Source organism: Pristis pectinata, chromosome 35 (assembly GCF_009764475.1).
Source record: "Pristis pectinata isolate sPriPec2 chromosome 35, sPriPec2.1.pri, whole genome shotgun sequence".
NCBI classification, from domain to species: Eukaryota; Metazoa; Chordata; class Chondrichthyes; order Rhinopristiformes; family Pristidae; genus Pristis; species Pristis pectinata.
The window spans coordinates 17,613,393-17,638,201 of NC_067439.1; the positions used below are offsets into that span (position 1 = coordinate 17,613,393).

Consider the following 24,809-nt stretch of genomic DNA (forward strand, 5'->3'; position numbering starts at 1 on the left):
CTCCCTTTCTGCATCTGTGAACGCGTTCCGGATCAGCAAAGCCACTCCACCGCGTCTTTTACCTCTGTCCCTGTCCCTGTCTCTTTTGAAACATCTAAACCCCACAATATCCAGCAGCCATTCCTGTCCTTGCAACAGCCAAGTCTCTGTAATGGCCACCACGTCATAGTTCCACGTACTTACCCACGCTATGAGTTCATCAGCCTTGTTCCTGATACTACTCGCATTAAAGTAGACACACTTCAGCCTATCGAACTGACTGAAATGTTGCTCTTTCAACTGCCTGTCCTTTCTCACAGTCTCTCTACACTCTGCATCTACTTGTACACTAAATGCACCAACCTCTGACCTGTCACTCAGGTTCCAATCCCCCTGACAAATTAGTTTAAACCCTCCCCAACAGCTCTAGCAAACCTGCCCGCAACAATATTGGTCCCGCTGCAGTTCAGGTGTAACCCATCCCTTTTCTACAGATCGTACATTCCCCAGAAGAGATCCCAATTATGCACAGATCTGAGATCTGCCCCCTGCACCATCTCCTCAGCCACGCATTCATCTGCCAGGTCACCTATCCCCACCCTCACTGGCGCGCGGCACCGGCAGCAACCCAGAGATCACTGCCCCTGAGCTCCAGCTTCTCAGCTTCCCACCCAACTCCCTATATTCCCTTTCAGGACCTCATCTCTTTTCCTGCCAATGTCGCTGGTACCAACATGTACCACGACCTCTGGCTGTTCACCCTCCCCCTTCAGAATGCTGTGGACCTGGTCTAAGACGTCCCTGACCCCGTCACCCAGGAGGCAACATAGACCCTTTACTATTGAATGTCCTACCACTGACACTCTCCTCTTCTCCTCCCTTCCCTTCTGAGCCACGCAACCAGGCTCAGTGCCAGAGACCTGGTCACTGTGGCTTTCCCCCACCCCCAACAATTTCCAAAGCGGTATACCTGTTATTCAGGGGAACAGCCACAGGGATACTCTGCACTACCTGCCTATTTTCCTTCCTTCTCCTGACAGTCACTCGGCTACCTGCCTCCTGCAGCTTTGGAGTGACTGCCTCCCTGTAGCTCTTATCTGTGAAGTCCTCATTCTCCCGTAGGAGCCGAAGGTCATCCAGCTGCAGCTCCAGTTCCCTAACATGGTTTGTAAGGAGGTACATCTGGATTCACCTCGTGCAGATGTAGTTATCAGGGAGACGGGGGGGGGGGTGTCTCCCAGAACTCCCACATCTCACAAGATGAAGATACTGCTGACCCCAGATCCGTTCTAACTACTCGAGCCTGGAACTTAAGGAAAACCAAATAAAGAAATAAACTTACCAGAAACTTACCTTAGCCTCCGTCTCCTCTCACCGAAGCCTCTAGAGCCAAAGTCTCAAGTGTTCCGATCTAACAGTGCACTTTGAATATTCTCAGGTAAATTTGCAGAATACATATTTACAATGGTAGCACATCTCAACCAGCAGAATCTCTTTGAATATTCAGTACTGATGTCTGTTCCAAAAGCTTCTGAGCACATTCTCCAGACACACACGATCTCCCTCCTTTGTCAATGTGTTGAGGGATGGCTCCATGAATATACAACCAGACAGAATATTATGTGGCAAAACAGACCCAGATCGAACTGTGCATTAAGTAGAAGGGAGATACCTTTAACAATGTGCTGATATAAAGGTTGCCACTAAATGACCTTCCTGATCTCATTCTGATGTTTACAATGAGCACTAATTTACATGACCAATCATCTGTAGTCTTACCCTGCATAGCTTCAAAGGGACAGAATCAGAATGTCCCACACCTAGTGACTGGTTTCAATAGCCTGGAAGTATCAGTTGAAGTTGTATTGTGAACAGGTTTTATTTCCTGAACACTAGTTCTCACTTTAATCCATCCATAATTTTGCTACCCACAACTTCATAATGCCAGAATAATCCCTAACAGGGTTGAACACTTACTCCAAGAATCTTCATCCAGAGGAAACAACCTTCCTGCATCCGGCATGTCATGTTTAAAAGCTTTAGCCGGCTGCAGTGCAATGCAAACTCCTCCCGTTCTTCTGAGCTCTACAGAACGCAGGACCAGTCGACTCAAGAAAATAGCTTCAGATGCGGGCAATCTGAAACAAGAATAGAAAATGCTGGAAACACTCAGCAGGTCAGGCAGAATCTGTGGAGAGGGAAGCAGACTTAACGTTTCAGGGTGAACGTCCTTAGAAATGGGAAAGAGAGAAAAAAAAGTGAAGTTGCGGACAAGTTGGGCTGTAGAATGGATGGGACAAAGGGAATATCTCTGATAGGGTGTGACCAAATGGGTTCATGTCAACGTCACAGTGGAGTTTATTGTCATGTGCACAAGTCCGTTTGTGCACAGGGGCAATGAAAAATTTACTTGCAGCAGCATCACAGGCAAATAACATCATATAAGCAGCATTCACAAGAAAACATGTAAATTAAACAGAAATTATGCAGAATTTTTACAAGGAAGTACACAATTAGAATAAAAAAAACAAAGTCCATTTCAGTGCAAAGTGATGGAAGTGTTCATAGCGTTGGTAAACTGCAGTGATCAACACTGTGCCGGTTGTTGAAGAACTGAATGGTTGAAGGGAAGTAGCTGTTCTTGAACCTGGTGGTGTAGGACTGCAGACTTATGAACCTCCTGCCCGATGGTAGCTGCGAGAAGATGGCACGGCCCAGATGGTGACGATCTTTGATGATGGATGTTGCCTTCTTGAGGCAGCGCCTCCTGTAGATACCACCGATTGTGGGGAGGGAAGTGCCCGTGATGTATTACTCTCTGCAGAGTCCACTACTCTCGGCCGTGCCTCATGTAGATCCTACCAATGGTTGTGTTATCAGTCCAAACCTGCTCCTTCCTATTGGTGAATCTGACAGCCGCTCTATAACACCAATAAACACTCAGGGATATTCAGCTCTCTGCCTTGTGGGCAGACCTGTGTAATGTCCAGTTGACCAGCCAATCTTTGTACTTCTAATTCATCTAACATGTTGCAGTAGAACAGCGCAGTGCGGCAGCAGGTAGTGCTGCTGCCTCTCAGCTTCAAAGACCAAGGTTCGATCCTGAACTCCGGTGCTGTCGGTGTGGAGTTTGCACGTTCTCACTGTGACCGCATGGGTTTCCTCCCAAAGATGTGTGGTTGGTAGGTTTAGTGGCTGCTGTAAATTGCACCCATTGTGTGGGTGAGGGGTAGAATGTGGGGGGAGATGATGGGAATGTGGGGAGAATACAATAGGAATCAGTGTAAATGGGGTCTTGATGGTCGGCATGGAGTTGACGGGCCAAAGGGCCTGTTTCCGTGCTGTGTAACTCTATGAATATATGACTGAGCAGGCGAGATGGAAGGGAACAAGATGAACATAAAGCAGGAAGGAGTAAGTCGCCATCACAAAGCAGCATGGACCCAAGAGTGAGCACAGAGGGCAGAGAGTGTGTGGAACAGGCTGTCAGAGGAAGCGGTAGAGGTGGGAACAATTGCAGTGTTTAAAAGACATTTGGACAGGTACATGGGTAGGAAATGTTGAGAGGGAGATGGTCTACAGGCAGGCAAATGGGACGGGCTCAGTTGGGCAACTCGGTCAGCACAGACGAGTTGGGTTGAAGGGCCTGTTTTCTCACTGTAAAGCTCCATGACTGAGCAGGTGAGATGATAGAGAACAGGATGAGGGCGGTTTGCAACATAAACTGTTCCGAAAGACCAAATATTGTTTATTTAGTAATTAATTAATGAGAGTCAGTGGATATTTGAGCCCCAGCTTTATCTCGTCTCTGATCTTACTCTGTGTCTCTGCATAAATAAATGGGTTCACGCAGGAACACAAGAACTGAAGTGTGTACCCACCTTCTTTCAAGGGAAAAATTAAGTCATTTAAATTGGAACCTGAGAGGTAAGCGACGTCGGCAATGCGAACGTAGAGGAAAGTTATCGGTGTCAGTAGCCACAAGAGGATGAAGGTACCCGAGATACTAAGGAGCAGGACGAAAGACTTCCTGCGGCTGTCCGTCTCTGGGTCGCTCTGTCTCTCACTGTTCCCACTGCCCTGGAGTCTCCTGCGGATTCTAATGGCCCTGAAAATGTGCCTGATGGTGAGGAGATTGAACAGGAAAATTAGAACAAATGGCAGGCAAGGGGTTATAGTGCTGTCTGTCCAGTCAAATGCTATCCAGCCAGGTGACGTATAAAATGCTGACTTAATTTTGCACGGTGAGGGCTCGCTTTTGTGCAGAGATTTATATATAAAATAAATAAATCCATTTCTGAAACAGCCCAAGGCATTAAAAGTTCTGATCACCACAGCCGCCGTTCGCTCAGTGCAATATTTTGTTTTTAATTTTTGGCAGCATATTTCCACAAAGCGATCAAAGGTGAACATCACCGTTACCCAGACGGAGCAGTCTATTGTAGTGAAAACTAGCATGAGATTCACATTTCAGGCTGGAGCGATGGTCAGGAAATTGGGTGGGAAAGTGATGGGAACAATCCGGTTTAATATCACACCCGTGATAATGACCAGGAGATCCGTCACCGCCATCGACAGCAGGTAGACAGTGATACATCTGGAGAGACCACATCGTCTGCGGAACATTACCCCAATCACGGCCAGGTTAGCAGCAATAGCGGAAGACAGAGGGAGTGAGTGTATGTCAGTGATTGTATGTGGGTGTGTGGGTGTGTGTTTATGTGTAGTGTGAGAGTGGTGTGTATTTTGTCTGGGTGATGAGTGTGGTGTTTTATATGGTGTGTATTTGTGCGTGTGGCGTATAATTTGTAGGTGGTGTGGTGTGCAGTGAAGGTTTTGTTTTTGAATTTTCCTGTGTGACAAAGGAGAAACATTGGAACTCAGATAATATTGTACCTGACGGCATTCAGTGTAACATTTATTGCTTTGACACTTGGAACTGAGTTGACAGACAGTTATCTTTCTCGGATTTCTCTCAGGTGATTAGCGGCACTGTAATGTTGAGACATATTTAAGTTTGGATCTTACCAGAGAGTCTGTCTCTGTGAAAACATCCAGACCAAGAAGGTTATCTTCCACTGAAAACTTCAACACCACTGATTTTCATGTTGTTCATTATCCAGATCACTGAAAAGACTGAAAAAAAGCTTCTTTTTCTTTTAATTTCACCCCATCCAATATTTTTCCCTCTGGTACAACAATGCTATGACCCCTCCTCTTGTGAAGACACCCAGATGGATGTTTGGAATTCACTTTCCGAAACTAATATATGCATATTTAACCCACATTTGGATGTGTATTTGAAGAGCGCTAAAGACATGGTGCTAAAAAGTGGGATGAGGCGTTTTCCACTGGCACAAAGACAGTGCACCAACTGGCCCAACATTGTAAATCTTCATAACTCAGTTAAATCACAGATCATTGCTGCAAAGCTGCGCTCCCTCGGATGTCCCTTTCACATGCACGTCTTCATCCACCAAACCAATTCTGTATTTCACTCTGCTCCCTCCCCACACGCACCACTGGTAATCTGTTTTGTCCAAACTACATGTAGTTTAAGATACCCCACAATTTTTCTCCTTCACCAAGAATACCAATATCAAGCACGTTTGCACCATGAACACTTGCCTCCACTTATTTGGTCCAAATCTTCCACATTGCATTCTTCACAAATACACTTTCATCACCTCTCTGCAGCCAGTACATTGAATCACAAAATCTGCAGTTCAAGTACCCATCCTGCACTTACGGACTTACTGGATCCTCAGTTCCGCTATTTCAATATTCTCATGCTGTTTTCTAAACACTCCATGCCCTTTTTAAACTCCTTAATGTTAACTTGGTATCACATTTTGTTTGAAACTGTTCATATAGGTGCCAAAAGAAAAGTAATTGCTTCCATAATAGTTGGGTGTTGACCATCAGGATGAGAAGAGATGATATATTTAGGTATACCATAGATGATACCATAGAACCATACAGCACAAAACAGGCCCTTTGGCCTATCAAAACAAGATTAGAAGACTAGCAGTTGTAAAGAAGAAACTCTCCCACTATTTGTGATAAAATGCACTGTGAAGAAATAACATTTAAGAGGAATAAAATATTCAATGAAGCTGGTACAACCAATGGGAGAAAACAATTAAAGGAGATTAATGATACTGGGGGAGCAGCAAAGATGTAAAAATCTCTAATTTGCAGATTGATAATAGACACCAATACTTTACCAGGAATGCCGATGACTGCAATGATGGAATAGCAAATGGCCAATCCCAAGATTTGTGGAACTCCATGCATTGCGATGGGAAACTTTAAGCACACAATACACTGCATTCACAGCCTGTTATATTTCTACCTGGCATGAGTCACCAGGGAGCAGATCAGGAGGCATCTTTGTTATTCATGCTAATTACATTCATTGAAACAGGCAAGGTAAAGCAGTGCAGTTGATGCCAATAATTATTTGATGAATAATTGTGCAGAATGTGTGATGCTGCTTCCATTTCTTCCAAGAAAAATAAGGAACGTCTTGAAGGGTGGATGTAACGGGTGAGAGCTCTCCTGAGCCCATTGAGCACAGCACCCTGGATAAGGATGTTTCTGGCATTCGCAAATGAACAGACACATTGGATTTAGTTTGTGGAATGATCAAAGTCAAAGTCAAATTCAAGTGTACTGTGATGTGCAAAGGTTCAATGAAAAACAGACCTGCAGCTGTATCACAGGCACAAAGCATCACAGAAGCAGCATTCAAAAGAATAGCATAAATTAAACAATTTTTACCAGAAAGAAACCAATTAGAACAAAAAAGACAAAGTCAATTTCATTGCAAAGTGATGAAAGTGGTCTTAGTGTTGGTAAACTCCAGTGATGAGGGATGTGCCAGTTGGTTCAAGAAGTGAATGGTTGAAGGGAAGTAGCTGTTCTTGAACCTGGTGCTGTGGGACTTCAGGCTTCTGTATCTCCTCCCTGATGGCAGCTGCAAGACGATGGAATGGCCCAGATGGTGGGGATATTTGATGATGGATGTTGCCTTCCTGAAACAGCAGCTCCTGTAGACACTACCGATTGTAGGGAGGGATGTGCCCGTGATGTACTGGGCACAGTTCACTACTTTCTGCAGCTTCTTATGTTCCTGCGCATTTGAATTGCCGTTCAGACCATGATGCAACCAGTCAGGATACATTCAGCAGTACATCTGCAGAAGTTTGTTGGAGTGTTCGCAGATTAGTTGAACCTCCTTAACATCCTAAGAAAGTAAAGACACTGGCGCGCTATCCTTGTGATTGCATCTATGTGCAGCGACCTGGACAGTTCATCCGATATGTTAATTGCCAGGAATTTAAAGCTGCTGTCTCTCTGCACTGCCAATCCCCCAATGTGCACTAGTGCATGTTCACCCTCCTTCCCCTACCTTAAGTCAATAATCAGCTCTTTAGTTCTGCTGACAACGAGTGAGAGGTTCTTGTTGTGGCTCCACTCAACCAGGTGTCCTATCTCACTCCGGTAGCTGACTCATCACCACCTGTGATTCATCCAACAACAGTGGTGTCGTCAGTGAATTTGTTTCTGGAGCTGTGCTTTGCCACACAGTCATGTATGTGTAGAGCAGGAGGCTAAGCACACAGCCTTGAGGTGCACCTATGTTGATGGTCAGCGAGGAGGAGATGTTGTTACCAATCCTCACTGACTGAGGTCTGCTGATGATAAAGTCGAGTATCCAGTTGCAGAGGGAGGCACAGAGGCCCAGGTCTGAAATTTGATGATGAGTTTGGATGGGATGTTTGTGATTAATTCCGATCTCCAGTCGATGAACAGCAGCCTGACGTATGAGTTCCTGTTGTCCAGATGGTCCAGAGCAGAGTGAAGAGCCATATAAATCACATCTGCTGTAGATCTGTTCTGGTGGTTGGCAAATCAAAGCAGATCCAGGTCATCTCTGAGACAGGATTTGAACTGCGCCATGACCAGCCTCTAAAAACACTTCATTATTGTTGATGTAAGTGCATCGGACTGTAGTCATTGAGGCAGGTCACCACGATCTACTTGGTCACCAGCACAATGAATGACTTTTCCAAGCAGATGGGAACTCTAGATGGGTCATCCGGAGATGTGGGACTCATGTGGGTGCGTCATAGTTCTTCCTATCAAAGTGTGCATAAAAGGTTTCGAGCTCATCCGGGAGTGATGGGTCTCTGCCGCTTCTGCTACCCAATCTCACCTTGTAAGAAGTTATATAGTGCAAGCCCTGCCACAGCTGTCGAGCGTCCATCTGTGATTCCAGTTTCGTCCAAAATTATGTTTGTTTGCGGTCACAATGGCCTACCGGATGTCGACCTGGACTTCTTATATGACTCTGGATCACCAACCCAAAATAGTATAGATTTAGCCCTCAGCAGATTATGAATCTCCTGGTTCATCCAGGGCTTCTGGTTGAGGAACACTCAGAATGTTTTTGTGGGTCCACACTCGCCCACGTGTGTCCTGATGAAGTCGGTGACGACCGTGGCAGATTCATTGAGATCCGCTTATGAATCCTTGAACATGGTCCAGTCCACCGACTCGAGGCAATCCCGAATTCATTCCTCCGCCTGTGCCGTCCAGTTCTTCATCGTCCTCTTCACCAGTGCCGCGCTCTTCAGTCTCTGTCTTTACGCAGGCAGAAGAAGCACAGCCAGGTGGTCGGATTTACCAAAGTGCTGGTGAGGGATGGAACGGTTGGTGTTCTTGATGTGACAGGCGTCGGGGTACGCCCCTTCATTGTTGATTACAGCACTCAGTTCCACAAGTGCCTGCTTGATGTCTGCCTGAGGTGAGATGTAGACTGCAGTCAGGATGACGGCGGAGAAACCCGCAGCAGGTAGAATGGTCGGCACTTCACTGCCAGATGTTGCAGGTCGGGGGAGCAGGAATGGGACAAGACCGCCACGTCCGTGCACCACGACGAGTTTATCATAAAGCAGACACTGCCGCCTTTTCCCTTACCCGACGCTGCCATCTGGTCCATGCGGTGGAGCTAGAAACTCTCGGGCTTGAGCTCCATGTCACGAGAGTTGTGAGTGAGCCATGTCTCTGTGAAACAAAGTACACAGCAGACCCTCATGTCCCTCTGATAAAGCAATCTTGCTCTGAGCTCCTCAATCTTGTTTTCTTATGACTGCACATGAGCCAGGACGATACCAAGTAGAAGCAGGGCATTAGGACCCTGCGCTTCAGTCTTGAATTGAGCAAGTATCTAAAGGTAGGGAGAAAGCTGCTAACCATGATAGTGATTCAATATTAGAAGAAAGAAGGTAAAAGGTGAATCACCGTTCAAGATTTCAACTTTGGAAAAATGGACATTAGAGGGTTAAGAATGAAGCAGCAGATTAACATGAAGTATGACTGTGCAGAATTAGAGACAACAGTGGAAGCAGTTCAATGATTCAAATAATTATTTATTGAAATACTTGGATAACCAATAAATGATGGAAGCTCGGTTTGTGTAATAAAGAGCATTGATCACCAAGAGAAAAGGGAGCTGCTGTAAAACTAAAGAAGGATTAATTGACTGTCAGGGACAGTAGAGACTCAGCAGATAGTGAGTGTTGCAGGTTGAGATTTTCTGATTCTAAGATGGCAGAACTGTTGGTGTTGACTTTCATTCACCATCAAACTGACGGCATCTTCAGGAGTTAATTCTGTGTGTAGAGAAACGTGGAACAACCAGTGCACCTCCACAGATTGTGCTGTCTGCAGCCTTCTCCACTGTGAAATATATACTGTCACTGCAAGAGCAAGAGGCTGGGTAACCAGCAGACCGTTCCCTCTGGAAAGGTATGGTTCCAATGATCAAACATCCTCCGAATGCCTCTTGCATTTTAAATTGCTTCTTGCATCCTGATTTGTTTCTCATCAGAATTTCTTCGACGTTCATTGGTCGACCAACTTGACATCGGAGCTTCTGGATGGAGGGGATCTGCTTGAACTGAGAGTGGAGACTACTGGAACACCCTCCATAGAGATTGCTCGATCTCTCAGGGCAGCTGATATTGACATCAGATGTGAGGCTGATACCTTGTCACCGAGTAATGTGGAGATTGGAGAATAACTAATGTGTGTCGGACCATGAGGAAAATTGATGAGCGATAAAGAGGAAAAATACATGTTGATTCTTCCCTGGAATGTAGATGTGAATCCAATGGAATTTGGAGTTGTAATTGGAACTGGAAATGGTTTAATCTTATGTTGTATACTGTTCTTGCAGCTCAATTCATTACACAGTGCATCGAGGCAGTACATGGCAAAACAATGACAGAATGCAGAATACAGTGTAAAAGCTACAGAGAAAGTGCAGTGCAGGAAGAAAATAAGGTGCAAGGTCACAATGAGGCAGAATTTGAGGTCAGGAACTCACCTGTCCTGGAGAAATATTGATGCTATTCACCTTATCCTGCTTCTCATGATTTTATAAACCTGTATAAGGTCACCCCTCAGCCTCCTGCACTCCAGAGAAAAAAGCCTCAGCCTATCCAGCCTCTCCTTATTACTCAAACTCTCCAGTCCCGGTAACATCCTCAGAAATCTTTTTTGCAACCTTTCCAGTTTGATGCCATTCCTCCTGTAACAGGGAGACCAGAACTATCCTCAGACTCCAAATGTGACCGGATCCTGACCCGAAACCTCAACTGTTCACTTCCCTCCACAGATGCTGTCTGACCCGTGGACTTTCTCCAGCATCTTGTTTGTTGCTGCAGATTCCAGCACCTGCAGTCTCTGGTGTGACCAACGTCTTGTACAGCTGTAACATGACGTCCCAACTCCTGTCCTCAGTATCCTGACTGATGAAGGCATGTGTACCAAATGCCTTCTTCACCACCCTGTCTACCTGTGTCACCACATCCAAGGAAATATGTACCTGGCTCCTGGGTGTCTCTGTTCTACAACATTCCCCAGGTTCCTACCATTTACTATGTTAGTCTTGCTGTGGTTTGGTTTACCAAACTGCAACACCTCGCATTTATCTCAATTAAACTCATTAATCTGATTCACTATCCTCTCAATTTAGGAAACGTAACTTTGCTGAAGTGGATCAAACTCTGATTCCAAAGTTTGCTGTGAATCACATTCTAATTCTTAGATGTGGAAATAAAATCACTCAGCTTCAAGGCGGTAGTTCCCAGTGTTTGGACAAGGTACCATGAAGTGAATCAAAACGTGAGACGGTTCACAATCATCTTGGATTTCTGCAAGTTGATTAGTTGAGCCTCCTTCATTGTAAATTACCCTGTATAATGTTTACTGTTTCATGAGATCCGGCAGGACAGTAAGTCACATTAATGCTCAGCAAACTGTTGGTGGCTCTCTAGTTTATGTCAATGTCTAGTTTATTGTCACAAGTACAATACATGTATACACAGATGCAATGAAAAACTTATTTGCAGCCGCATCAGAGGCACCTAGCATTATATAAGTAACATTCACAAGAAAAACTTAAATTATACGCAAATTTTACAAAGAAGAACACAATTGGAACAAAAAATATCCACTTCCGTGTAAAGTGATGAAAGTGGTCATATTGTTGATAAACTCTAGTGCGTAGAGTTGTGCTGGTTGGTTCAAGAACAGAATGGTTTAAGGGAAGTAGCTGTTCTTGAACCTGGTGGTGTGGGACTTGAGGCTTCTGTACCTCCCACCTAATGGTAGCTGTGAGAAGGTGCCAAGGCCCATCTCGTCCACGTCGCCTAACTGAGCTGGTCCCATTTGCTGGGGTTTGGCCCTCTCAACCTTTCCTGTCCATGGACCTGTCCAAATGTCTTTAAAATGTCATATATGTACCTGCCTCTACAACTTCCTCTGGCAGCTCGTTCCATACACATCATCCTCTGTGTGGAAAAAAGTTGCCCCTCAGGTCCCTTTTAGATTTTTCCCCTCTCACTTTAAACTGCCTTCAGGTTTTGGACTCCCCTCCCCTGGAAAAAGACTGTGGCTCTTCACCTTAACTCTGCCCCTCATGATTTTATCAGCCTCTATAAAGTAACCCCTCAGCCTCTTACGCTCCAGGAAGAAGTCCCAGCCTATCCAGCCTCTGCTTATAAATAAAACCCTCTTGTCCTTGTAAAATCCTTGTAAATGGTTTTCTCAACCTTTCCAGTTTAATTACATCCATTTTATAGCAGGGCCATCAGAACTGTCCGCAGTTCTCCAGATGTGGCCTTACCATTGTGTTGTACAGCTGAAACATGACGTCCCGACTCCTTTTCTCAATATCCTGACCGACAAAGGCAAGTGTGCCACTTTCTTCACCACCCTGTCTGTGCGTGTCTTCACTTTCATGGAACTATGTACCTGCACCCCTGGGTATCTCTGTTCTTCAACACTCCCCAGGACTGAACCTTTCACTGTGCGAGTCCTGCCCTGGTTTGTCTCACCAAAATGCTACACCTTGCATTTACCTGAATTGAATTTATTAATCTGAATAAGGATCTTCTCAATTCAGGAAACGCAACTTTGCTGAACTGCATCAAACTCTGATTCCAAAGTTTGCAGTGAACTACATTCTAATTCTGAGGTGTGGGGAAAAAATCACTCAGCTTCAAGGTGGTATTTCCCAGTGTTTGGATAAGGCACCGAAGGTTGTCATGAATCACACTGAGATACTAGAACATGAAATTAACCACAGCCAACTTTGAGAAATACTTTCTCCAAAGTTTGTACGAGTTTCCATGAGATAAGTAATGATATGGTGATTACAACTTGTTTAAAATTGGAATTGTTTTTTTTGTCATATGTACCAAGGTACAATGGAAAACTTGCATACCATTCATACAGTTCAATTCATTCCACAGTGCGAGGTAGGACAAGGTAAAACAACAACAGAATGCAGAATAAAGTGTAATGGCGACAGAGCAGGTGCAGTGTAGGTGGACAATAAGGTGCAAGGTCAAATCGAGGTTGACTGAGAACTCAAGAGTCCATCTTATCATATTACAGATCCATTCAGTAGTCTTCTTACAGCTAGATAGAAGCTGTCCTTGAACCTGGTGGTACATTCTTTCATACTTTTGCATCTTCTGCCCGATGGGAGAGGGGAGAAGAGAGAACGCTTGGATTGGGTGGGGTTTTTGACTGTGCTGTCTGCTTTACTGAGACAGTGCGAAGGTTACACAGAGTCCATAGAGGGGAGGCTGGTTTCCGTGATGTGCTGAGCTGTGTCCACAACTCTCTGCAGATTCTTACGGTCACAGGCAGAGCAGTTGCCATACCAAGCGGTGGTACATCTGGAGAGATGCTTACAACTCTTTTAGATTTATGCAAATGCAAGGTAAACATTTACAAAAGCAAAACCTCAAAGTAAAATATGGCTTTGATCAGGTCATTGGAAATCTAATGTGGAAAGCCAACTTCAATCTTGGGGATTAACGCACTACCAGAAAAATTTATTATCCACCAGAGTCGTAAATTCCCTCCAGTGAATGACTGTCTGACTGTCTTCACATAGAGTCATAGAGCAATACATTATGTTGTTGTGTGAAATGGTTCTTTTCGGCCTTAAGGATCAAGGACTCTGGACACGAGATTTGGATATCAAAACCAGTTTAACCACAAAGGCAAACGTGGGGACAGAATGGATGGGAACAGACACACACTCACATACACGCAATAGACCATGAACGTGAGGGAGAAATCGCAACTGGGGTAAAATACTCTCTCTCTCTCTCTCTTTCTCTCTCTCTCTCTCTCTCTCTCACACACACACACACACACACACACACACACACACACACACACACACACACACACACACAAGCACAAAGTAACAATGTACAACTTCAGGATATAACACTTCAATGCCTGTCCCACACTAGCATTGGCTCTAATATTACCCGGAGTCTGAGTGGAACGCTCCCTGACCATGTGGTGATGCACTCTTACCAATGATCTCTGCATCGTTGTCTCACTACTCCTGGGGTTATCAAAAGAGGAAGGGCTAGGGGACACAGCCCTTTTTATGGTGCTGGGAGGCTGGGTGGAGCCTCACTGTTGTGATTTAAACGAGCCAATGGTGTGGGAGTATAAGACAAAGGTTCCTGCCACAGCCAATGGTCAGGCAGGTTCAGAGACAAATGGTACCCTCACACCTGAGGGGTGGGTGGAGCCGCACCTTGATTGACAGTAGTATCACTTCCGATCAGAGGAGTAATGCTGTCCTCCGGTCAGCGGGGCTCAGTGTTGTTACTGTCACTTGACAGCCATGTGGACTTCTCACTACGTTCCACCCCTCGGAAGTTAGACAAACTGCCATTCAAGGGAGGAGCTATCAGGTTACACAGAAACCATAATCAACAAAAGGAGGGCAATGGCCAGTGGGTGACAGTAGCCCAACATCCCCCAGTGACCCAAACGGCCACTTGTTTCCCATCGGGTGTCGTGCTGGAGGAGCTGGTCCCTTGGTTCGGAGTTTTGGCCACCGAGTCCCCGATGTGAGCAGCCAGGTTGGATGGGTTGCTGGAATTATCAGAGATGAAGGTGCAGCGCTCCTCTGTAATCACCGCACATGTACCACCATTGGCAGCGAGTGGACCATCCAAGGCCGTCTGATTCCACCCGGTTACCAGCCTGACTGCAGCCAGCTGCGCTGCCGTCATCATTTCTCATGGGACAGTCTGGCCGTGCAATACGGGGGACAGGCTATCCTCTCGACACTCTCCACCTCCGCGATGGCCCTGCTGTCCCTGTACCCGCTGTGTGCAGGGGTGCTGCCCCTGTTCATTGAGTGTGGATTCAAGCCCCCGTCAAACACCGGAAGACAGCAACTGTACCAGCCCGTGGGGAGCCACGGGTAGGCACTGGAGCTGGAGGTCCAGTGGTCACATTCAGAGTTTAGGGATCCCCAGCATAGCGGCACCATCAGTAGTGGTTGTGGGGTCCCTGGACACCAGTCTCGCTCAAACTCACAACGGCCAACTGAAAAGGTGGAACTGTACTCATCCTGGAGTCTACACCAGCATTGCCTTGGCGTGCTCAGTAACTGCGGAACACTCTGAGGCTTGGGACTCACGTGGAGATCAAATTGTATGAAGGGAAATACCAGCTCCTAAAATACCCACCCCATTTGGAATCTCTGGAAGGACTGTGCAATGGTTTGGGAAATGATGAGAAACTGCCATCCAGCCCCCCAGAAGATAGATATAACGAGCCCGACAGGCGCAACAGGGAGACCGAACCGCGCAACACCCACGCAACAGAGATAAAAGGAAAACTAATAAAAACAAGAGAGTCCATGTAAACAGTCCATTCTGACAAGTAGCCAAAGGAATCATCGTCGATGGCAAGGCCTCAACGGTGTGTGCCGGGATTCAGGGGTAGATTCAACCGTTCCACGGTTCGGTCTTTGGAGGTTCTGGTGGATCCGTGAGTAATTTCAAGGGAAGGTTGAGCAGACATCTCGTCAATCATCACAGTCAGCAGAAAGAGATGGAGGGGGGAGGGAACAGTGCTATCGTCCTGTAGCGGGGGAAACAAACTGATTTCCGGCGGGTCAGGTGTCGGGTATGGAGACTGGACAGGTTCGTACGACCTGGAATCGCGACCCAACGAGTGTCCTCAGGACCGCGTGCAACGACTTTCCCTTCTGAAGGGGTCGAATGTAATGGGTGGCTACCACCCCTAGGGGGAGTTGAAGCGGGGGGGCAGCCTTGTTCAAGTACACCATCATGCACCGCATCCCGTTCTTTTTGCAGACGGGGCTATTAAAAGGGGAGGCTGAGTGCCTAATGACTCCCTCCTGCAGCAAAACTTGAACGGCCTCTGTACTATCTTGATGTCCTCCGGCACCCTTTACTGCAGACTGCAGACGACCTTGGAGGGAAGGGGGGCAACAATCAGTTCCCGTTTGGTCGCCCCAACCACCACCGTGGCACGGGAACTCCAAAAGTGAACTTGCCTCGGTTGGTGTGCAGGGACTGTCCCTTTAAGACATTCATCCCCAGTGTGCATTCAGGCAAATCTGCAATTAAGACAGCTACAGTCCGAGGAGGTTGGTTCCCAACAGCCATGGGGACCTTGACTTCCCTCGAGGGCAAAAGGGAACCCCCCTACCCCTCTATCTGCATCTGTGGCTCCTTCCACGCGGCAGTGTTACCCGGGATGACGGTGTGTTGGGCACCTGTGTCGATGAGTGCCATCCACCTCTTTACTTTCCTTTTTTCCAAAGTGTATTGCTACAGGTATATGTGGCCTCAGCTCTCCCAGGCAGGAGAGTGCAGTGGAACAAATGCGCCGGGACCCCTGTCCTTCAGCCTGTGGCAGGGGGGTTGGGGTAGGGGCCTGCCACCCTGCAGTTCCTGCTGGCGGAGATGGGCTATTCCTTGTCTCAGCAGGAACCGGCGCTGAGCCATGAGTGCAGGGGAGACTATTTCAGGTGGGGGAGGGGCGGAGGCAATATCAGTATTTGCAGGGGCAGCCCACGTGGTCCGGCGGTTGGGGGAGCCCCGTGTCTGGCTTGAACCCGGGGTGGCAGTGGATCTTCCCATGGCTGGGATTCCCCCCACAGAGCTCTTTCCACCGCGCGTGGAGAGCGGAGGTCGGGACCCCGTCTATGCTGGCGTGGTCCACCCCTGCGCTCAACAGGTCTAGGTATAGCTGCTTGCGCGTGGGACGGGGGGGGGGGGGGTCGTATCCTCAGCCCTCGTCTCTGCTCTGCAGATCTGGGTGGGCTTACCCCACTGCAAGAAATCCAACCCTTCCAGGAGGGTGATGGCGATCCGCACGGTCTTCTCGTTAGCCGGTCCCATGAGGGGCAGGACAACTGGCCTCAGATCGGGGCATGCGGCGGTGACCAGGTATCCTGTTAGCGTGCTGGTCACCCTGGTGTTTTCTAACAACCCGCGATCGCCGGGCATCTCATAGATGCCAGTCACCAGCGCCCATTCCCTGATGACCCCTGTGCCCTCACTGACTGTGCTCCACTGCGGTCACCCATACAAGTCCCATTCAAGGAGGGTAGGGTACAGGACCCTCACTGCCGTTACTACCCGATCCCACAGGGTAGTGTTGTTCTCAGTCCCTCCATGTGGCGCCCGCAGGGCATTGTTAATGCTCTGGTGGTCAGACAGGCTTCCCAGTGCACACGCCTCCTGGTGGGAGAGGTTCACGTTGGAGGCCCCCCCCATCCCACAGCCAGAGCAACCACGCGGTCAGGTGCTCGCCTGGCTGCTGGCGGTACCGCTCTGCCAGCTGCGTTAGCTCCTTGATGGAGAAATCCTGGGTCTCTGTGGTCTCGGAGGGACCAGGGGCATATCTCCCTGGAGGGGCCTCATCCTGACTCCCCTACACTGTGTGGTGGACCTGGGACAGCATGGTGACGGGTCGAGCATGCAGGGGTTCGGGTGGGTGGGGGGAGGGCGGGCGCGAGGGAGCCCCTTCTCGTCGAGTGCCCCCTTATTGTCTGTATCTATCCATATATCCCTGTCCCCCAGCCATGCGTACAGCCCGTCACCATGCCGGACCAGGGCTCGGATTTTAAAGGGATCTGGCTGCCAGCCAGCCCTGCGGGCAGCATGTGTCTGCTGTGCCTGGATCAGCCAGCAGGCGACCTTGGTACCCCAGAACTGAAGGTCATTGGCTAGGCTCTGGGCAGTTTGGACTGCCTCCTGGAGGGTGCAACACCGTTGTCGGAGGGTCTCTATCTCTCTTTCCCTCTGCAGGCAGGTATCCTGAAACTGGCTAATAATCTCGACCTGACGCCTCAGGAGGGATGCCAGGAGCCAGAGGGCACAACTTTGGCTCCCCTTGGCACTGGGAAACCCTGACTGCTGGAGGAGGGCCATCACTTGGTGTCCCAGTTTTCACCATGTGGATCTAACTGCTTGGCGCAGTCCACAGGCTTTCCGTGGTTTGCCAGCATGCTGACCAAACTCCCAAATCCCTCATTCTCGTCTGTCCACCCCAGGATCCTCTCCTCTGTTTCTGCGTTAGCCCTGTATCCACAGTTCCAAAACATTCTCCCTGTGTTTGTGTCCAGCCAAAATCCTCAAGACCCTGCTCGCAGAGCCAAATGTTGTGTGAAATCTTTCTTTTAACAGTCTTAAGGATCAAGGACTCTGAACACGAGCTTTGTAGACCAAACCTAGTTTAATCACAAAGACAACGTGGGACAGAATGAATGGGAACAGACACCCGCTAACTCACGCACAGGATACAACGAACACGAGAGGAGAATCTCAACTGGGGTAAAATACACACACACACACACACACACACACACACACACACACACACACACACACACACACACACACACAGATATACACACACACACACACACACTGATACACACAAACACACAACAACAATGTACAACTTCAGGATATAACACTTCAATGCCCGTCCCACACTAGCATTTTCCCCTAACACTCCCTGAGTCTGACTGCAATGCTCCCTGACCATGTAGTGATGCACTCCTACCAATGATCTCTGCAGCGTTGTCTCACTACTCCTGGGGTCGTTAAAGAGGAAGGTTTAGAGGATGCAGTACTTTTTATGGTGCTCGGAGGCTGGGTGGAGCCTCACTGTTGTGATTTAAACGAGCCAATGGTGTGGGAGTCAAAGACAAAGTTTCCTGCCACAGCCAATGGTCAGGCAGGTTCAGAGGCAAAAGGTACTCTCACACATGAGAGGTGGGTGGATCTGCACCTTGATTGACAGTAGTATCACTTCCGATCAGAAGAGCAATGCTGTCCTCCGGTCAGTGGGGGTCAGTGTCGTTACTGTCACGTGACATCCATGTGGATTTCTCACAACAGCCACATAGTCATGTGTGTACAGAGAGTAGAGCGGGGGCTAAGCACACAGCCTTGAGGTGCACCTGTGTTGATGGTCAACGAGGAGGAGTTGTTGTTACCAATCCTCACTGACTGAGGTCTGCTGATGAGAAAGTCGAGTATCCAGTTGCAGAGGGAGGCACAGAGGCCCAGGTCTTGAAGCTTGATGATGAGTTTGGACGGGATGATTGTGTTGAACACCGAGCTGTAGTCGATGAACAGCAGCCTGACGTATGTGTTCCAGCTGTTTAGATGGTCCAGAGCAGGGTCAAGAGCCAGATAAATCGTATCTGTGTTTGACCTGTTCAGACGGTCAGCAAATTGAAGCGTATTCAGCTCAGGCAGGAGTTGGTTTGCGCTGCACACAACCTCTAGAAGCTCTTCACTACGGTTGGTGTCAGTGCGACCGGACTGCAGTCAGTGAGGGTGGTCACCAGGCTCTTCTTGGACACCGATACAATAGGTACTTTCTTGAAGCAGATAGGAAACTTAGGCTGCAGGAGCGAGAGGTTGAATATGTCTGTAAACACTCCAGCCAGTTGGTCCGCACAGATCTCTGGTACTCGGCCCGGTACGCCGTCTGGACCAGGCGCCTTTAATGGATTCATCCTCTTGAAGGATGCCCGGATGTCAGCCTCAGAGACTGAGATTACAGGGTCATCCGGAGATGTAGTGATTAGTGGTGGTGGGTCATAGTTCTCCTGCATAAAAGGCATTGAGCTCATCCGGGAGTGATGGGTTTTGCCACTTCTGCTGCCTGATCTTGCCTTGTAGGAAGTTATATTGTGCAAGACCTGCCACAGCTGTCGAGCATCCATCTGTGATTCCAGCTAATCTGAAATTGCCTGTTTGCGCTCGCAATGGCCTACCAGAGATCGTACCTGGACTTCTTATATGAATCTGCATTGCCAGCCCTAAACGCTACATATCGAGCCCTCAGAAGATAACGAATCTCCTGGTTCATCCAGAGCTACTGGTTGGGGAAGACTTGGAATGTTTCTGTGGGTCCACACTCGTCCACGCGTGTCCTTATTTTGTCGGTGATAACCGTGGCAGATTCACTTAGGTCCGCTGACGAATCCTAAAACATGGTCCAGTCCACCGGCTCGCAGCAATCCCGAATTCACTCCTCCGCCTCTGCCATCGAGCTCTTCACCGTCCTCTTCACCGGTGCCGCGCTCTTCAGTCTCTGTTTGTACGCAGGCAGAAGAAGGACAGCCAGGTGGTCGGATTTACCAAAGTGCGGGTGAGGGATGGAGCCGTCGGCGTTCTTGATGGTGGCACAGCAGTGGTCCATACTTCATAAACTTCTGTGAGGTCACCCCTCATTGTCCTGCACTCCAAGGAATAAAGATCCAGCATGGCCAACCTCTCCCCATAACTCAGACCCTCTGGTGCAGGAAGCACCCTCAAAAATCTCCTCTGCACCCTCTCCAGCTTGACAATGTATCTCCTTTAATAGGGTGACCAAAACTGCACACAAACCTCCAAGTGCAGCCTCACCAATGATTTATATAACTACAACGTTGTGTCTCTGCTATCTTTTCCACTTACAAACTGCCATTAATTCCCCCTCACCTTTCTCTGCTCCATATCCAAGTGTTTGCCCAAGGGTTTTGGTGTCAACTGACACCAGTTGACACCAGTTGACACCAAAACTGGGTTCTCTGGAACCCAGTTTCCTGGGTCTCCTGGGTTCTCTGGAAGGACATTCAGTGAATCGCTTTTGTCTCAAAAAAGTACATCTACAGCTACAATTACCCAGTGAAATACGGGTATGGGGCAGGGAGAAGGTCCCCCACTCTCCTCCACAGCCATACGATCGAGTAATTTACTGACCTTCACTGCTGAATGTATGGTCACTGTGAAAAGACGAAGGGACAGAACAGGAAGGAAACACTGGTGGAAAGGGCAACATTGCAGTTAGTTGGGTGGACTGAAGTGTGTCTACTTTAATGCGAGTAGTATGAGGAGCAAGGCTGATGAACTTGGAGCATGGGTAGGTACGTGGAACTATGACGTGGTGACCATTACAGAGACTTGGCTGTCGCAAGGGCTGCTGGATATTCCAAAGTTTAGTTGTTTCAAGAGGGACAGGGACGAAGGTTAAAGCAGTGAGGGAGTGGCTTTGCTGATCAGGGACAGTGTCACAGCTGTAGAAAGGGAGGATGTCCTGGAGGGATCATCCACTGAGTCAGTGTGGGTGGAAGTCAGAAACAGGAAGGGAGCGATCACTCTATTGGGAGTATTCTACAAACCCCCCAATAGCAGCAGAGATACTGAGGAGCAGATCAGGAGGCAGATATTGGAGAGGTGCAAAAATAGCAGGGTTGTTGACCTGGATGATTTCAACTTCCCTAATATTGATTGGCACCTCCTTAGTGTAAAGGGGATGGATGGGACGGAGTTTGTTCGGTATGTCCAGGAAGGATTCCTGACACAGTATGTGGACAGGCCGACTAGAGGAGAGGCCATTCTGGACCTGGTACTAGGCAACGAGCCTGATCAGGTTTCAGATCTCTCCGTGGGAGAGCTTTTTGGAGATGGTGACCATAACCCCATGACCTTTACCATAGCCTTGGAGAGGGATAGGAGCAGACGATATGGGGAAGTTTTTAACTGGGGGAGGGGGAATTATGATGCCATTAGGCAGGAACTTGAGAGCGTAAATTGGGAACAGATGTTCTTGGGGAAGTGCACAGTGGAAATGTGGAAGTTGTTTAGGGATTACATGCATGGGGCTCTGTATAAGTTTGTCCCATTGAGGCAGGGAAAGGATGGTAGAGTGAAGGATCCGTGGTTGATACAAGATGTGGAATATCTTGTCAAGATGAAGAAAGAAGCTTACCTGAGGTATAGAAAACATGGATTAGACAGGGGTCTGGAGAGTTTCAAGGTAGCCAGGGAGCTTAAGAATGGATCTAGGAGAGCTAGAAGGTGGCATGAGAAATCCTTGGCGAGTAGGATCAAGGAAAACTACAAGGAATTCTACACGTATGTGAAGAATAAGAGGATGACTAGAGTGAGGGTTGGACCGATCAGGGATAAAAGAGGAAACATGCGCCTGGAGTCAGAAGAGGTAGAGAAGGTCCTTGTTGAATTCTTTGCTGCGGTATTCACCAGAGAGAAAGATGTACGATGGTGTACGATTGACTGATATGCTAGGACATGTCGATGTGAGGAAAGAGGATGGGCTGGAACTTTTGAAAGACATTAGGATAGATAAGTCACTGGGGCCAGACGGGATATAGACCAATTACAGACCAATGAGTCTTACTTCAGATGTGGGCAAATTACTGAAGAATGTTCTTAGAGACAGGAATTATGGGCATTTGGAGAAGCATAGGCTGATTAGGGAAAGTCAGCATGGCTTTGTGAGGGGCAGGTTGTGCCTCACGAGCCTGATTGAATTCTTTGAGAATGTGACAAAGCACATTGATGAAGGTAGAGCAGTGGATGTGGTGTACATGGATTTTATTAAGCCGTTTGAGAAGGCTCCTCATTGAAGCCTCATTCAGCAAGTCAGGAGGCATGGGTTCAAGGGAAACCTGGCTGTGTGGATTGAGAATTGGCTCACCCAGAGCAGACAGAGGGTGGTGGTAGATGGAGTGTATTTTGCCTGGAGGTCGGTGACCAGTGGTGTTCCGCAGGGATCTGTTCTGGCACCCCTGCTCTTTGTGATTTTTATAAATGGCTTGGATGAGGATGTGGAAGGGGGGTTTAGTAAGTTTGCCGATGATACAAAGGTTGCTGGTGCTGTGGAGAGTGTATAAGGTTGCTGCAGATTACAACAGGATATCTATAGAATGCAGAGCTGGGCTGAGAAGTGGCAGATGTTCAACCCGGATCAGTGTGAAGTGATGCACTTCGGGAGATCAAATCTTAAGGCAGAATACAAGGTTAATGGCAAGACTCTTAGCAGTGTGGAGCAACAGAGGGATCTTGAGGTCCACGTCCATAGATCCCTCAAGGAGCTCTATAGAACTCTGGTCAGACCACACATTGGAGTATTGTGTTCAGTTCTGGTTGCCTCATTACAGGAAGGATGTAGAAGCTTTAGAGAGGGTGCAGAGGAGATCTACGAGGCTGCTGCCTGGATTGGAGAGTATGTCTTATGAGGATAGGTTGAGCGAGCTTGGGCTTTTCTCTTTGGAGAGAAGGAGGATGGGAGGTGACTTGATAGAGGTGTACAAGATGATAACGGTTGCTACCGCGAAATAAAACAAGACGCTAGTGGAGGATTGTCGAACAAGAACTGGTTTATTTTCCCGCCTTGCGCGGGCCCTTTAAGGGAGACTGTTCCCGCCCAATGCAACCGGCAATGACGTAGGTACTACGTCATCAAGACTTCCCGCGCGCGGGTTCTCCCCGTCGCTTGGGAAAGACAAGGCCCGCCACCATCTTGGGCCTCGTCGCCCCGACGCCGCTCGACCCGACTGCCGAGCCGGTTCGACCGACTAAATGGTGAGTCGCCACACAACCCCCCTCCCCAGAACCGGCGATGCAGTCCCCAAGGTCCGCGGGCTGTGCCAGCTGCCGCTTAGGGGGCTACCTCTGCGTCGCGGCTTTGAAAACTCAACAGGTTGCTGCAGATCCAAATGGGCCCGTTTGAGGCGGTCCGCCGTGAAAACCTGTTCCCTGCCTCCAATGTCCAAAATAAAGGTGGATCCATTATTCCTTATGACTCGGAACGGTCCCTCATATGTTCGTTGCGACGGCGCCCGAGGTGTGACCCTGCGAACAAAAACAAACTTACAGTCCCATAGATCCTTGGGCTGGCAGGATGGGGCTTGACCGTGCCGTGAGGTGGGAATCGGGGCCAAGTTGCCAAGCTTCTCGCGCAGTGTTTGTAGGACTGCTGGGGGTTGTTCCCCTTGGTCCCGAAGGGCAGGTATGAAATCCCCGGGGAAAAACTAGGGGCGCCCCATACACAAGCTCAGCTGACGAAGTGCGGAGGTCTTCTTTGCGGGCATTGCGTATGCCGAGCAGGACCCAAGGCAGCTCGTCAACCCAGTTAGGACCTTTCAGGCGGGCCATCAAGGCTGATTTCAGATGGCGGTGAAAACGTTCCACCAATCCGTTTTATTGAGGATGGTAGGCCGTGGTGGTGTGCAGCTGCGTCCCTAGCAGGTTCGCTAATGCAGCCCAGAGACTGGAAGTAAATTGGGTGCCTCTGTCTGAAGTGATGTGGGCCAGAACACCAAAACGTGAGGCCCAAGTTGTGAGCAGCGCCCGGGCGCAGGAATCAGTTGTGATGTCAGTCAGGGGGGTTGCCTCAGGCCACCTCGTGAACCGGTCCACGATGGTAAGGAGGTACCGGGCTCCTCTTGAAACCGGCAGAGGGCCCACGAGGTCGACGTGTATGTGGTCGAACCTCCTACGGGTAGGCTCGAACTGCTGTGACGGGACCTTGGTGTGTCGCTGCATTTTTGACGTCTGGCAGTGCGGACAAGTCCGGGCCCACTCACTGACCTGTTTCCGCAGGCCATGCCAGACAAACGTGCTGGCGACCTGTCAGACAGTTGATCTGATGGACGGGTGCGCCAACCCATGTACCAAGTCAAAAACGCGTCTCCGCCAGGCTGCAGGGACTATAGGGCGGGGCTGACCAGTCGCAACGTTGCAAAGGAGGGTCCGCTGACCTGGAGCAAACAAGAAATCTCGGAGCTGCAGACCCGAGACTGCGGTTCTGTAGCTGGGCAGTTCGTCGTCGGCCTGCTGTGCGTCAGCTAGGGCCGTGTAGTCGACACCCAAGGATAGGTTGTGGATGGTCGGTCTGGAAAGTGCATCAGCAACGACATTATCCTTTCCGGAGACATGTTGGATGTCAGTTGTGAATTCGGAAATGTAGGATAAATGTCTCTGCTGACGAGCTGACCAGGGATCGTAGACTTTGGAGAAGGCAAAGGACAGAGGCTTATGATCGGTGAAGGCGGTGAAAGGCCTTCCTTCTAGAAAGTATCGGAAATGCCGGACCGCCAGATACAGCGCTAGAAGTCCCGATCAAAAGCGTTGTACTTCAGTTCG

At 48.6% G+C, this 24,809-nt stretch overlaps 1 pseudogene; it reads right to left on the minus strand.

Annotated features, from left to right (window-relative positions):
* LOC127586268 (NADH-ubiquinone oxidoreductase chain 4-like) overlaps positions 1–16,862 on the minus strand; it is a 52,069-nt pseudogene extending 35,207 nt beyond the window's left edge.
* Between the last annotated feature and the right edge of the window lie 7,947 nt (positions 16,863–24,809).